This window comes from Lissotriton vulgaris, chromosome 2_1, assembly GCF_964263255.1.
Source record: "Lissotriton vulgaris chromosome 2_1, aLisVul1.2, whole genome shotgun sequence".
NCBI lineage: Eukaryota > Metazoa > Chordata > Amphibia > Caudata > Salamandridae > Lissotriton > Lissotriton vulgaris.
In genome coordinates, this window is record NC_141687.1 from 1840073457 (window position 1) to 1840089132 (window position 15676).

Here is a 15676-nt window from a genome sequence, read left to right on the forward strand (position 1 = left end):
TGGATGTGGGCCATAACAGATGTATCCATAAAATGTTTGTTCTGGCTTGAGGAGTCTCTCTGCACTATTGACAGTGGATATTTATTATTACCAAACTCAGTGGTCCTTGTTTTATTGAATCAGGAAGTTGAAAGACTGTATTTACTGTGATTTGATCCTATGGCCCTGCGGGAAAACGCAGATCTCTGGAGGGGATGCATTAGCCTATTGAGTCACCAGGCCCTGTTTAAACCTGAACCCATTCTGATATTTAAACAGGTTTTAGTGACTATCCTACTTACCATGCATGCCTAAAGATATAGGTTTTCTGTGCAGTCTTTCACCATTTGCAGTCCATTTCTGAGAATGACTGTTTACGCTATTTTTTTCCTACTAAAAATTTAAGTTTTTGTTAATGAAGAGACCTCAGCTTAATTTTTGTTGAAAGTGTCACTGTCAATGAACAAATTCTTGTTGAGCACACATAAACTAGTTAACTTGGAACTTAGGTATTGGCTTGAAGATTTGTAGATCCACATGCTGTACACTATATCACCATTAAGTATCGGGTCTTTGGCAAAGTTCATTATGACATCGACCATTAAACCACTAAGCCACAGCACATGACTACTACCTCTAGATTTTTCCCGTTGCTGGGTGTATAGTTTGCAGGTCAAATGATACATTGGTAAAATGGTTCACAAAAGGCAAGATTCAGTTTCGAGACGCAAAACAAGCATTTGGCTTTTGAATGTAAGAGTAGGCCATCAGATTCCGAAGTAAAATAATAAAGTATTTAAAATATTCAGCTTTTAAAAGCAAAACTAACAGCTTGACCTTGAAAAATTGCTTCAAATGGAAAGTCTTTTGGTGAACCATTAGAGCAACATACTATACCATATAGGGAAGAAAAACCAAAGTGCCTTATTTATGACTTGCAAGAATGATAAATGCATGATTTATTTTAGTGAGCTAAGTTTTCATTGAAGCATGTGTTCTCTGATCGTAGGAAGGAAGATCTTGGGAGTGGAGCTTTAAGCATTTCCTTAGTTCACTTATTGTGGAGCCAAGAGCATTATTGTATTTGATTATCTTTATGTGGTTTTGCTGCATCCCTGCTAGCCCCTTACAGGGCTGACATTAAGGATGAGCAGTGCTTCCTTTGATGAGCAGTGTTTCCTTTTTCTTGATACATAGTTTAGAAGTGGGTGAACTAGACTGCCACTATCTGAATGCTAGAAAGGGGGTTAGCTTTTTGAATATGAATTTTGGAGCTTCTTAGCTAGAAAGAACAGACATCGTGGGCAGGCTGTAAATCCAAATGGAAACACAATGCCAAATCGAAAAAAGAAAAAGCATATGAATAGATGTCCGATCCACTTCAAGGTCATTGGAAAGGCCATTCCTAAATTGTTCTGAGGTTAAAAGAGGGAAATGTGGAGCCATATCGAGCTGACCAACCAGCACTAACGTTAGGATTTCAGCTAGACATGGAAGTAAAGTAAATTATTTTCCAGATGAGCATTTGTGAATTATCTCACTAAGCGGCCTTTTATTATAAGCTATTGAGCAACATGGCTTCAGTGTATTTGTCCTGGTTGTAGAAAATCAGGGAATATGGCTGTGAGGAGACAGACAGGATCTACAGTCTTGATGCGAGTTTAGACTGAGTTCCCAGATAGTCTCAAGCTTCTGACCGACAAAGGTGTAAGCTGCTTTTGTTGAGGCATCTTAAACACCTGTTGTTAGCGTGGCACAAGTAAAGTCCTTCCTCAGTAAAAGAAGTGCATGAGATATATGTGCAACAATGAAAAATGTCCTAGCTATCGTAACAGATAGTTTCAATTCTATTAAGGACTCTGAGGCGAGGATTAGGCCCTCTTTCTCCACTTTATTTAACAGCAACCAAGATTTTAAAACAGTATTTTTAAAGAACAAAACTACATTTCCCAGAAATGTAAGGTTATAGAACAAAACAACATTGGATGGACCACTGCTGTAGCTCATTGGACAATCAGGACACCTCTCCCTTTATGTAGTCTGCCCTCACTGGCCCATCGACCTCTTTCGTTGCGTGAAGTCAGCAGTTGGATAACATTCATACGTCTTTGTTGGTCGTATCAGCACCTACGAGGACAAAGGGTAAATCGTCATACCGAACCAGGTTATCAATAAAACCTAGAACTTCAAAATCAGTTAGGCAGACTGTATAACTGAACACAAAGCAAATTCTCATAGTTCGAAATCATAAAGATAAACTTCCCCAAAAAGAGCTAATTACTCCAATAAGGGATGGGTCTTGTTATCCTGAACCCTAAGGGGGTGGTGAGGGGGGGAGAGATAATCCTCGCCGCCTAGTTCTTAATAGAATTGAAACTTTCAGTTACGATAGCTAGGAAATTTTTCATTCTGTGTCAGGACTGGAAGCGAGGATAATGCTAGTTCAAAGCCTGCTCACCACAAGGTGAGCCAAATTGAGGACTGGCTTGAAGTAAAACCTCTTAAAGGTAGAGTCTGAAGACCAGTCAGTCGCATTGAGGATGTCCTCTAACTGGGCACCCAAGCCAAATGCTTTCGAAGCCATAGCACCTTGTGCTGAGTGAGCTCCAAAGATCCTAAGGTTAATGCCTGCTTCTTGCATTACCCACCTAGCATTGGTGGAGGGAAGATACAGCCCAAAAGGGCTTGCGTAGAGCAGCAAGAAGTTGGCGTTCTACCGGAGGACGATACTCCACAGTCATCTCCTCATATGCCTTGAGGCTCCGAACCACGCACAACTTTGGAGTGTCTGGAAATTCTAGGTAAGATATTACCCTTGTGCGACATTTCGTCCTTCTGTGAAGGGCAAAGGTGACTCCAGTCGGCGTGAACATTCTAGATGTCACATCTAAAGCTCGTACATCTGAAACTCACCTACAGGAATAAGACAAAGCAACATCACCAATTTTGCTGACCACTCCTTCCTAGACAAAAACTTATTAAGTTGCCATGACAAAAATAAGTTAAGGACCTGGTTTACATCCCATAAAGTGGAGCAATGAGGCTCCTGAGGCAGGGATAGTCTGATCCCTCGAAGAAGCTTACACACAAGAGGGTGTTCACCGACAGCCGAATTATCGATTGGGAGGTGACCAGCCGAGATGGCCGACCGAAAGATGTTTATGGACCTATAGGCACATAGCTGGGCACTCTTACTCTGTTTCGAAGAGGCCAGTGACAGCCCGCAGGTGGGATCTGCTCCCCGCCTGCATCTTTTCTTCACCGTTCCATCACTCCAACTTTATGTAAATAAACAGAGCCGAGGAAAAAGAATACCAGGTAACCAGATCACTCTCTTGCGTTACTGGCTGTCAGTTGGGGGCATAAACACCCCCTCCCCCAGCAGTGAAGCGATCACTCCAACCTTCTTTCCCCCAGACACTAGTACATCATGGGCGAGTGAAAGTGTACTGTGCAGTTACTGTACATCACTTCCAGACTTCAGTATATTTTCTTCACCGAGCAAATCATACATGTTTAGTCCTCTTGTGAGGTTTTCCGGGAACTTCCGGACATGAGCACTGTCATTTTCGTTGCTATACAATATTTTGGGGGGTATTATGCAGCCCTAGATTGTTGTGTGAAGAAGAAAGATGGGTTGGGGTCAGATATGCTACTTGTGTTCTTTTTGTTTTCTGCAACACTCATCCATGGTCGACCTACCGTTCGCCAAGATTCCATGGTTAGTGGGTGTGCTCTCTCTCCTCCTCTCTTCCCTACCCCTTCCCTTCTCTTCCATTTTCCCCTCCTCTCCCCTTCCCCTCCCCTCCCTTCCTTCCTGTCTTCCTTCCTTCCTTCCTTCCTTCCTTCCTCACCTCCCTTCCCCTTCCCTTGTTGCTGTCCGCCTACTCACTGATGCCAGGGTGTAGCGGACAGTGCCCAGGGGACTAAAGAGCCGGCAAGGACAGAAGCTCAGATGGGTTCCCTGACAAGCCCTCCTTGGCTCGGCGTGAATATATTGATATATTTTAAACCCCCCGCCCCCACCCCCTATCACACCCTTGCTCTTTGGTATCCCGACAGTGACAACCATGCGCCACTCGCTACAGGTAATTCCTCAGTCACAACTGGGGCCTTCATTGTCAAATCGCCGCCCTGTGACTTATGTGGTGTTTAATGTTCTCACCGCAAAGTTAATATCTGCCCGCTTATCTCATGCGGAAGAGACAACTGGCAAGCCTGTTTCCATGGCGATTAATGTTCTGTGGGCTCCTTCTTTTGAACACCAGTTAAGAGTTTTCGGAAACATGCAGTCGCTTTAGCAAGAGAATAGAAACATTGTAACAGTTACAACATTTCATAAACGAGCTAGACTTTCTAAAAATAAAACCGATAACGCATATCACTGTTTGCGTTCAGTCAGACATGCCTTTTTAATGGGGTTACTCAGATTACAGATTATGTGGTATGGGCACGCGTAACTGCGAATCAGCCATGTCTGTGTGACGCTATCACCCAGGGTTATCAGATGGCTGTATATTATTGACACACTGCTTGTTTTATTTGTTATGTAGAATAGAATAAAGCTATCACACAGACGGGAAAACGCACAGCATGAGGTTTACTATCCAAACAAACGCGGAGAATGCTAACGCACAGCATGAGGTTTAATATGCCCCATAGTGTGAACAGGTCCTTGAAAACCTCCAGAGTGTTTCACTTACGCTGTTCTTCCTACTAACATATTCATTGTTATGGTGATGATGACTCTTTTCAGGAAATATTACATTGAAAGTCTTGGTTCAAGACCTATGGAGGCCATGATTCGTATTTATAAATCCAAATGTGTAGCAATTGCATCGTACGGGGCAGATATTTGGGGTTATGCCTCATCCCCAGGTATCCAAATCATAGAAAATAACTTCATACGAGCTCTGTTGTCACTCCCAAAGTCATCTCCTACATATTCAATCCACAATGAAGTGGGCTTGGGTTACATCACTGATCTCCTAAAAATGTCCCCGCTGCTATGCTGGGTTAAAACTTGGACAAATGAGGAGATCACGCTGAATCACCGCATACTCACTGTATGGCCCTGGATAAACCGGACAACATACCCTGGTTGGCGTATGTTAGAGTGACATGCGCGAGGCTGGGGCGCCCGGACATGTATTCTTTACCACAGGGCCTTAAGAAAGAGGATGTAAGGTGGGTCAAGTTGCACTTCCGAAACGTGTTGGAGACAGAGAGGGAAGAGGCTGAGCTTAGAAAACCAATGGTTAGGACAATATACCAACTCTCTACCTCCCTAGCCATGGAACCTTACCTAAAGTATGTAACCAAACCATACCATCGTTTTCTCTTAGTAAGGTTTAGGTTCAACCTCATACATCTCGTGCTTGGATCCTATACAAAGTGGGGGACCCCGGAAAATATTCCACCATGTACCTGTGATAGCTTTTCTACACAGGACACCCTTCATTTAGTGATGCTTTGCGAACGCTATCTGTTGGCCCGTAAAAAATTCTTGCTTCCAATCCTAAAGGACTTAAACTTTGTTCAGGTGAGGCCTGCCCTACTGAAGGACTGGGTTCTTTTGGACCCAGCGGTGCCAGGGCACAACACCTGAAACCTTCGTGGGTAACCTGCTCCGGCGTACAAGTCACAGAGACACGGGACACTTCCTTCGGCGTCAAAGAGTCAAGGTTTATTTACTGCAGGGAACACAGAAGTCACGACAAGCACACCACGTGCAACTTGGGGAGACTGCTTCAAATTGGTTTTGTGGATCGCTCCTTTTATACAGTTTTTACCCATAGGCTAACATTGAACACAAAGGTTTACAACTCAGTTCCCACATCAAGCTCCCAGAGGGGTCGCTTTGGTCGCTTTGAAACATACAAGGTCCGGAACATAAGTGCGGAAACATTTGGCGGTTCCCAACTGTAAAAACCCATCTTCCCACCATTAGCAAATTCCAATCAGCAGTAAAGTGGATTGAAACAGGAACGAAGACAGGTGCAGAGGAAGACGGAGACAGTGGGGAGATCGGAAAGGGTGTAAAAGGGGAGGTGCCGGGAAGCACGAGATACAGGCATCAAAGGGACGTGCCTAATGAGATGCACGGCTGAGACAATAAGTCCGTGCGGCAAGATGAGCCTCGAGCGGCGCCACCTGCCTTACAGTAGCAACCCCCTCGTCATAAAGACACTTTCAAAGAACATGTGTCTTCCGCAAATATCTTGAGAGTCCCAGGGTCGCGAAGCGGACAGCGTCCGTTCGCTGACTACTTGAGGGCAAGAGACAAAATGGATGCCGTATCTAAGATGGAACCCGTGGGTACAGATGAAAAGCCCACGTAACAAACGAACGGTTTAAGTTAGCACAGCGAAACTGCGCACACTTACTAAACTCGTCATTTGCGGTTCATAGATACCAGACTCGACCATATTCGTGCGAGTCGAAAACACCACTTACAATTGTCACGGAACCTCAGACGCTCCTTTTGCCCTCATGTAGGCAAGCACTAGTCGGAATCATATTCGATATTCATCAGACCATCAAGATGTCGTTGTAGCATAGATCTGTCCGACCGAGTCCCCTTGGTAACAGGTGGTTGTCTCATACACGTTGTAGCACAGAGGCCACATAAGGCAGGACCACACTGCACACAAAGGCAACACGTGAACAGGAACACTACCACAACCCCGATGATCGTCAGAATCTTCCAACCCCAAGTCGACATCAGGCCCCAAAACCAACCGAGTAGCGTCCAATCCCCTACATCCACGTGTATGGATTCGGAGATCTTATGCAACTTCGAGATGGCTTGATAGACAGTAGGAGCATTATCAGGTATGAAAATGCAACAGCTCGAATGGATCACTTTACATACCCCACCGCGATCTGCCAAGACGACGTCTAAAACCATCCGGTTTTGTAACGTCATAAGTCTCTCCGCCTGAAGTTCTGTGGTGATATTACCAAGGGCACTGGCAGTAACATTAGCTGTCGATTCTACCACTCGAGTCAAATGTCTCAGGTTCCTACTATTGACCATAGGTCCCCAAAACGGGAGGAAACCCTTGAAAAAGTCTCCTGCCTCTTGACCGGCAGTATCCTCTTCGCTAATTACGCCTCGTACAACTCTAGTCTTATGGTAATCGGCATCTACAGTAAACGTCGGAGGCAACAGATTTGCAACAAAACATGAGCCCATGAAGTCTGAGGGCAACCATGTATATGCACGATCATGACAGATGAAGTACGTACCCTTGGCAGCCAGAAGCACAGGGATCGGGGACATTGACAGAACGTAACTTTCAGTGCAAGCACTTACTCCAAGTGAGGCTTGCGAACCACGACCCACGATACAAAGATTACCAGTGTGGGGTACGACCCATATCGGAGGCGAGCTTTTAAGCTGCTTTTCATTAGTGAACGTACTATATTCCCCTCTATCCGGTGCCCTATAGGCTTGTACCTCTGCCTTAGGGATGAGAAAAGCATCATAGATCTCATCTTCCAAATCCTGTATTACCATCGATACCACCCACTGCCACGAAGTAGGACCCGGTTTGGGGGAACGTTCTAGAGAGGGGTGGAAACCTAGTGCGCTTCGAAGCATTGTTTGGTATGCTCGAGCTGACCCTTGGGAACTATACGGTAACACCAGATATGGAATTCCCTTACCCGTAGTATGTGGCATCAACCCACACACCCAACAATTAGTAGTGTTAACCACTAACTGATGCTGATGGAGGAGCTGGATAAAGGAATTGTTGCGGAATTCTACACGTCTAGCCTGTTCGTGTTCCGGTAAAATATGAAAGGAATGGGGAGAAGCAGTAGTAGCAGTAAAAGTAACGTTAGGGTAAGAAGTAGGAGTAGGGGTAGGAAGTAAAAAGTAAGACATAGCATAATACACCCCACCCGCCAAGAATGCAGAAGCAGTTAAAAACAGTACAAACAACTGGAATACAAAACATTTAGTACGACTAAGTTTCTGCAGTTTGGCTCTATACGCCTGAGCTCCTTCCAAATCGTTCAGCTTCGAAAATGCCATTTCCCTACGACCGTCCGCAACGTTTCTTGACGCACTTCGTTCTGTGCAGCAATAGTCAATCCCCAGGAGTTCCTAGGAACCGACGGCCTTTAACCTAGCGTCAAGACCTACTGTCCAGAAGGAAGTACGCGCGCGGCCCTACGGCCCTCAATACACAATATGTATTTTATTTAGCACAAAAAAATCAGCTGTGGAAGGAAAAAGATACAAAAATCTCAATATATGTACAAACAATTTTCAATCATACGGAATGTTCAAAGTTAATCAGGGGAAACGAGGATATTGCAGTTATCAGTTTCAGCAAAGCAAGAAAACAATTTTATTTGTCCTTATTATGAGAACGCAAAGAATATCGATGTTTCCCGGGACGTGTCTGCTCGTCAAATAAAGGATCCGTTGAAGAGACAGCGTCCTGCTGATCAGTTTGTTGATTTGGTCTCGAGTCTTTTGCTGACAATGTTCCAACAGTGGCTTTCTGCTGCGCTGAGTGTTCACCAACAAGTTGTGCGTCGCTAAAAGGTACAAACGCCGGCAATGTCTCTGCTTCTGTTGACGCAATGCCTTTCCTCACCCACGGGTCTGCCGGCAAAGGAATAGGGACTCGCTTACAATGGGTAGCATGTACCCAGTTCTTCCGTCCCTCAAGACGAACGGCAGTCCTCGTGGCCAAGAGCACCTGGTGAGGTCCAACAAAACGGGGGTCCAGATTCTTTTTGCGTGAAAAGTTACGGGTGACGACCCAATCACCGGGCTGGAGCTGGTGGCCTGGACCCTCCGTCTGCGTCGGCAAGGCGTCGTAAACCTGTTGATGAATTAACCTCAGTTTAGCAGTCAAGTCATGTAAGTAGTCAATCAACATCGGGTACTCAAGATCAACGAATATACCTGGCCTAGGAACCCCCCACACATTCGCAGGACGGCCGAACACTATTTCATAGGGACTAAGCCCTATTCGGGAGTGTACAGTCGCCCTAGTTGACAGTAATGCTAGAGGCAAAGCGTCAGGCCACGAAAGTCCAGTCGTAGCCTGAATCTTCGCTAGTTTTAGCTTAAGGGTACCATTGTAACCTTCAACCAATCCAGCTGACTGGGGATGATTGGCGCTATGGAATTTTTGATTAATTCCAAGGCCCTTACACACACTCTTCATCACACTTCCAACAAACTCACTTCCGTTATCTGACCACACGACTCTAGGCATTCCGTACCGAGGAAAGTATTCCTTCAGTAGGATTTTCGCAGTAGACAAAGCAGTATTATCTTTGAGGGGATAGGCCTCGATCCATCGGGAGAATGCGCAAACCACAACCAAAACATATTTCAGGTTATTGCATCGCTCCATATGGATGAAGTCCAATTGAATCACCTCAAAGGGATACGAAGGAGGAGCAAAACTGCCAGGGGGAGTTGGGGTTCCTTTGCCAGGGTTGTACATTATACACACCATACAATTCTTCACCAGACGTTCAGCACACTTCGTAATACCATCATTCTTCCACACATCAGCCAACAACTTGCAAATGCCTTTCGCGCTAATATGTGCTAACCCGTGTGCCATTGTCACAACGGCTAGTACATACGCATCCGGCAACATCCATCTTTTCTGATCCGACAAATCAATCCAGCAACCATTCGCATCCAACCTTCCCGTACTTTCTTTCCATTTCATCTTTTCAGTGTCGGTGGCCTCATTCTGAATTGCTTTCACACTCTCTATAGTATTCTCACACATACTCGATTCTGCAGACCACCTAACCGAACTCGTCACATACATTCGAGTGCTAAGGTTCCGGGCAGTCTCCTTAGCAATCTCATCTGCAAACGCGTTACCACGACCAACATCATCCGTCACCTTGCGATGCGCACTACACTTAACAATTGCAACTTGAGCAGGCAAAGTCAATGCATCCAAAAGATCGTTCACGAGCTGGCCATGCTGTATTTTCGTGCCATGCGACGTGAAGAAACCACGCTCTCGCCACAACCGTCCAAAGCTATGCGCTACACCGAAAGCATACTGGCTATCGGTGTACACATTCACACGTTTACCTTTTGCTAATACACATGCTCTAGTAAGAGCAATCAGCTCTGCAGCTTGGGCAGAATTCTGATTCAATCTCGCAGTCTCAACAACAGTATTCAACGTCACAACAGCATAAGCAGTAGTCACATCACCATTCGGCAACTTAAAACATGACCCATCCACATACAGGGTGCCGTCAGGGTCTTCCAATGGGGTGTTTTTAAGGTCCACTCGACCTTTTGTTTCATCCTCTGTACGCAAGTAGCAGTCATGTTCTGCTACTTCATCTGACTCTGCACTAATTGGTAACAAAGTTGCCGGATTTAGGACATTACAACGTTTTATCTGAATATGGCTTGCCAAGAGCGTCAATTCGTACCCAGACAACCTTGCACTCGTCAAGTGCTGAGTTTTCGTTCGGTTCAAAAGAGTATCGACTGCATGCGGAACCATCACCGTAAGCATATTATCCATGACCAATCCTGCTGATTGTCGGATAGAGACCGCAGCTGCCGCAGTTGCTCTCAAACAACTCGGCAATGCTCTAGCTACTGGGTCTAAGGTCGAGGAAAAATATGCACATGGACGTTGCTTACCACCAAAAGGTTGCGTTAAGACACTCAACGCACAACCTTCCCTCTCGTGAACATATAACGTGAACGGCTTACTGTAATCAGGGGTACCTAACACAGGAGCCGAACACAATGAATCACGTAATTCAGAAAAACTTTTCTGACATTCATCCGTCCATGGTAAAGGAGTTGGAACATCCTTGCACGTAAGAGCCACCAATGGTTTCGCTAACAATGAAAAATTTGGAATCCACTGCCTGCAGTACGACGTGATACCTAGAAAGGCACGCACATCTCTTTGGGTTTGTGGCACAGCCATTCGCGCAATTGCTGCAATTCTCTCTGGGGTCAATCTCCTTCCCTCCTTTGACAATAAGTGACCTAGATAGGTTACTTCTTGACAACAATATTGGAGTTTAGAAGGTGACACCTTGTGATTTAACTCACAGAGATGTTGCAGCAACGACACCGTAGCAATTTTGCAAATGTCCTGAGTATCAGCAGCCACCAATAAGTCGTCGACATATTGGATTAAAGCCGCACCAACCGGCAACCTAAACGCATCCAGCTGACCCTTCAAAGCTTGACTGTAAATCGATGGACTTTCACAGTAGCCCTGAGGAGCGCGTTTGAACCGGAAGCTACGTCCTCCAAGAGAGAAACCGAAAAGGTCTCTACTCTCCTCGGCAATCGGGATGCTGAAAAACGCATTTTTCAAATCAATCACCGAAAACCATGAAGCAGTAGCTGGAATCAGAGTCAGCAGCGCCGTGATGTCAGGCACAACAGGGAATTGAGGAACCACAATTTTATTTACCTCCCGTAAATCGATAACAAAACGATAAACAGGCTTTTTGGTAGGATCAGTACGTTTAAGAATGGGCAGTACAGGGCTGTTGCACACGTTTCCCCGAGTCTCCTCAATAACATCTTTCTCGATCAAATCATAGATGATCGCTAACAAAGCTCGTTCACCATCAAGGGAGATACGGTACTGGGGAATACGTGGCAATCGCACATTCGATTTCAACTGAACAACATAAGGGGAGATATCAAGTAGGCCCACATCGTTTGGACCCGTCGCCCACAAAGACGCAGGAAGAGAATCCAATTCCGGTGGAAGCTTATCGAGGGACAAATACATGGGAGAGACTACTTTCTCTCCGAACGTAAGCTTTACACCCGCAGGAGAACAATACAAAGTTGCATACAAACGTTTAAGCAAATCCAGACCCAAAAGATTTTCACCACAACCAGTGGTTAAAATCAACGGAGCATCGAGCTCACGAGGCCCAATTGTAAGGGGCAAAGGGCGCGAAACTGGATTGCTAACAGGGGCGCCAGAGAATCCAACGGATACATTTGTTAAGCCAGACAAAGGTGCGCCAGGGAGTTTCGAATGCATGATAGAACTTTTCGCTGCACCAGTGTCCAACAGAAAAGGCTCAACGACGCCCGATGTAGCAACTGCGACGTAAGGCCCTCTCTGATCGACCGGAACTGATACCACTCCCTCTCCTTGTCTTTGGCTGTCCTAGTAATTACTGTCGTCAGTTCCCTGATCGACGTAATAATCGTCTACATTGTACTGCGCAGATCGTCCTTGCGATGATCCACGCTGATCGAAACAATTATTAGAGTTTGATGAGTTGTCAGAGCGGTCGCTCTGAGCACCACGACCTCTACCACGTGATGCATTCTGCGAACCACCACGACCTCCTCTAGACGAATTACCACTATTACGATCATTTAAAGCAGGACAATCAAATTTAATGTGTCCCTCCTGTCTACAATAAGCACATTGATTGTACCCTAAGGAAGATCTGTTGAAAGAGGAATCATTACGCGATTGCGATCGATTCGATTGCGACTGTGATCTATTCTGTTGAGACGCATTCTGATTAGAACGCGGCGGATATGCTTGTTGTAACAACACTTTAGTCTTCAACTCTTTTGTCTTTTTATCCGCACGATCAGTTTCCTCTTTCTCTCTATTTTCGTAATATTGTGCCGTAGCCAGAATCTGAGCTGAGGTAGAAACGGCCCACGCACTTTCTGAATTCTTCAATTTATTGCACAAGTCGGGCAATAAGTTCGATACAAATTTATCAACAAACAGCCTTTGTCCACCCTCAGTACCCATATCCTGTCCACTATGATCAACGAATGTTTCCTCAAACCTCGTGAAGAAGTCTGAAACACTCTCATCTCTCTTTTGCTTACAGGCTGACAACTTATCCCAATTTACCTTCATAGCTGGCATGAGCGTTTTCATTAACGTAATGATTCGCTGGGGAAGAAGTTCGATCAACTGATCGGGTTTAGTAGCAGCCGCTTGTCCAGCGTCTGCCGCTGTAATGGCAGCCCAATCACCACCTAATTCATTTGCGTGATCTTGGTGACGAATCTTAGCCCATACCGGTTGCGGTACGACATTGCCGAACAACATGTCGATATCGGCAAGATTCATTACCGTAGCATCTACAAGCTGCGACAATTCCTTATAATACCCAGCAGGATTTTTGCGAGGATCGGGCAAAGTTTGTTTCACCTGAAGCACTTCCGATCGTTTCCAGGGGAGATGTATCCATATTCTCTGGAAATGTGCCGGAATTGGAGCGTTAACATTAGTATTATCAGCGGGTACCCAAACCGGCGGAACTTCACGCATAGGATATTGGCCAGACTCAGCTTGTTGGCGTTCAAGATCCTCTACAAACAGTGCGCGAGGAATGGGAGCTAGACGGAAAGACAGCAACTGCTCGATAGCACGTCGGACATTAGTGTCGACAATCAGTCCAGCTGCGAACTGAAGCCGAAGATTAGACAGGGCAGTCAGCACCTCGTCAGGCGCAACAGCCGCTATCTGATCATGTAAAAGTTTACACATTTCGTCAAACACATATCTCTGAGTCGGTATGTTGAATTGACTAAATGTTTCAAGAACAACACGGGGTGGATTTCTCTGCGGGTTGTCCATCCAACTCATCGCCATATTGTATAGCGCAACACGTTCTCTATTACCAGGAAGCTGGCTACGTCTCTGAGGACCATCGGAACCAGCAGACCCAAAAACAGGTCCGAGCGACTGAAAGAAGCTAGCCGCAATGGGAGAATTACGATTACGAGTAGAGGGACAAGAGTAAGACACAGGACTAACAAGAGAAGGAGTAGAAACATTTGCAACAACAGGGGTTAACAACACAGGAGCAGTAGTGTGAGCAGGAGTATGTGGAAGCGGAGGAGCAGTAGGAATAGACACAGGCACAGGAGCAGGAACAGTCGGAAGAGCGGGTGCAGGTTGAGGAACAGGCGGAGGAATAACAAGTGGGAGAACAGGTACGGCAGGGACCACAGGAGCTGCGGTACCCTGTACATACGGAGGTGGCGACTTCATAAGATAGGACATTAAAGGATCCTCAACTGCCTCTTCCTTCTTATCCGACTCCGTAGGCAAAGCAGGATAGCATTTATCTATGGTCATACGCTGCAGCCTCTCAAACACTTCCTTATCCTTATCTTCCTTATCACGCTGAAACTGCTCAGCTTTCTTTACAATAGTAGCAACATTATCTCGTTCACTACGTTTATTCTGTCTGATCTCTTTCTGTCGGGCTTCTTTGCGCCACAACCGAAAGGCATCAAACATGGCCGGCCTAGATTTACGTTCGAACAACTTAATTTCCAAATTATCTAAGATCGACGCTTCGAAGCTACCGTGAGGTGGCCAACGAAGATCGCCGTCTTTCTTTGTATATTTTATCCAATAATCGTTAAAAGCAATCGGGCCTAGCCCATGTTTGCTATATAAGTCATAAGTAGGAGTTCCTACCGGAGGTATCGGACACGAGTCCTCCAACAGGGAATCCGCACCACAAGGTCTAAAGCAACTGAACAAAGTACTGCGACCAGGCATCTTGCACGCTAGCCGAGTTTCACAAACTTCAAGGGTTACGGGATTTACCAAGTCCCAGCAAGAACAAAACCCTCGGTCTTTGGCGGCTGCAGTCGTCAAACAAATACAACAACAAAGTTACGCTAGCAAAGTGTCACCGACAAAAACACTCACACAGCGTGTACAACAACAACAAACCACTAGTGTTTACAACAAAGACACTCGCTAAAGTGTCTACAACCAAGGATTCTGGGAGCGACCCACAAATACTTAACTCAAAGATCAATGGCGTCCTCAGGAAGGCCCGTCTATCGTCTCGCTATACCAAGGTCTACGCCAGGCGCCAAAACAGGTCTACAGTCAGGGCAGCAGTCCGTCGCAGCCGTTAGGAGGCGGGAATCTTCGCGGGAAAAGTCTTCGGGCCACTTATTTCGACAACAGGATCGATGAAGCGGGGTGCACCTTCCCTCGGAGATTTCACACGAAGTTCCTCACGATCGTCGGGCTTGGACCGGTACCACTGATGCAGCCCCACGTTGGGCGCCAACTGAAGGACTGGGTTCTTTTGGACCCAGCGGTGCCAGGGCACAACACCTGAAACCTTCGTGGGTAACCTGCTCCGGCGTACAAGTCACAGAGACACGGGACACTTCCTTCGGCGTCAAAGAGTCAAGGTTTATTTACTGCAGGGAACACAGAAGTCACGACAAGCACACCACGTGCAACTTGGGGAGACTGCTTCAAATTGGTTTTGTGGATCGCTCCTTTTATACAGTTTTTACCCATAGGCTAACATTGAACACAAAGGTTTACAACTCAGTTCCCACATCAAGCTCCCAGAGGGGTCGCTTTGGTCGCTTTGAAACATACAAGGTCCGGAACATAAGTGCGGAAACATTTGGCGGTTCCCAACTGTAAAAACCCATCTTCCCACCATTAGCAAATTCCAATCAGCAGTAAAGTGGATTGAAACAGGAACGAAGACAGGTGCAGAGGAAGACGGAGACAGTGGGGAGATCGGAAAGGGTGTAAAAGGGGAGGTGCCGGGAAGCACGAGATACAGGCATCAAAGGGACGTGCCTAATGAGATGCACGGCTGAGACAATAAGTCCGTGCGGCAAGATGAGCCTCGAGCGGCGCCACCTGCCTTACAGTAGCAACCC

The 15676-nt window shown here is 46.1% G+C and overlaps 1 protein-coding gene across 2 annotated transcripts in view; it reads left to right on the plus strand.

Moving 5' to 3' along the window:
• ZWILCH (zwilch kinetochore protein) overlaps positions 1 to 15676 on the plus strand; it is a 405441-nt gene that overhangs the window by 120988 nt on the left and 268777 nt on the right. The window lies entirely within an intron of this gene.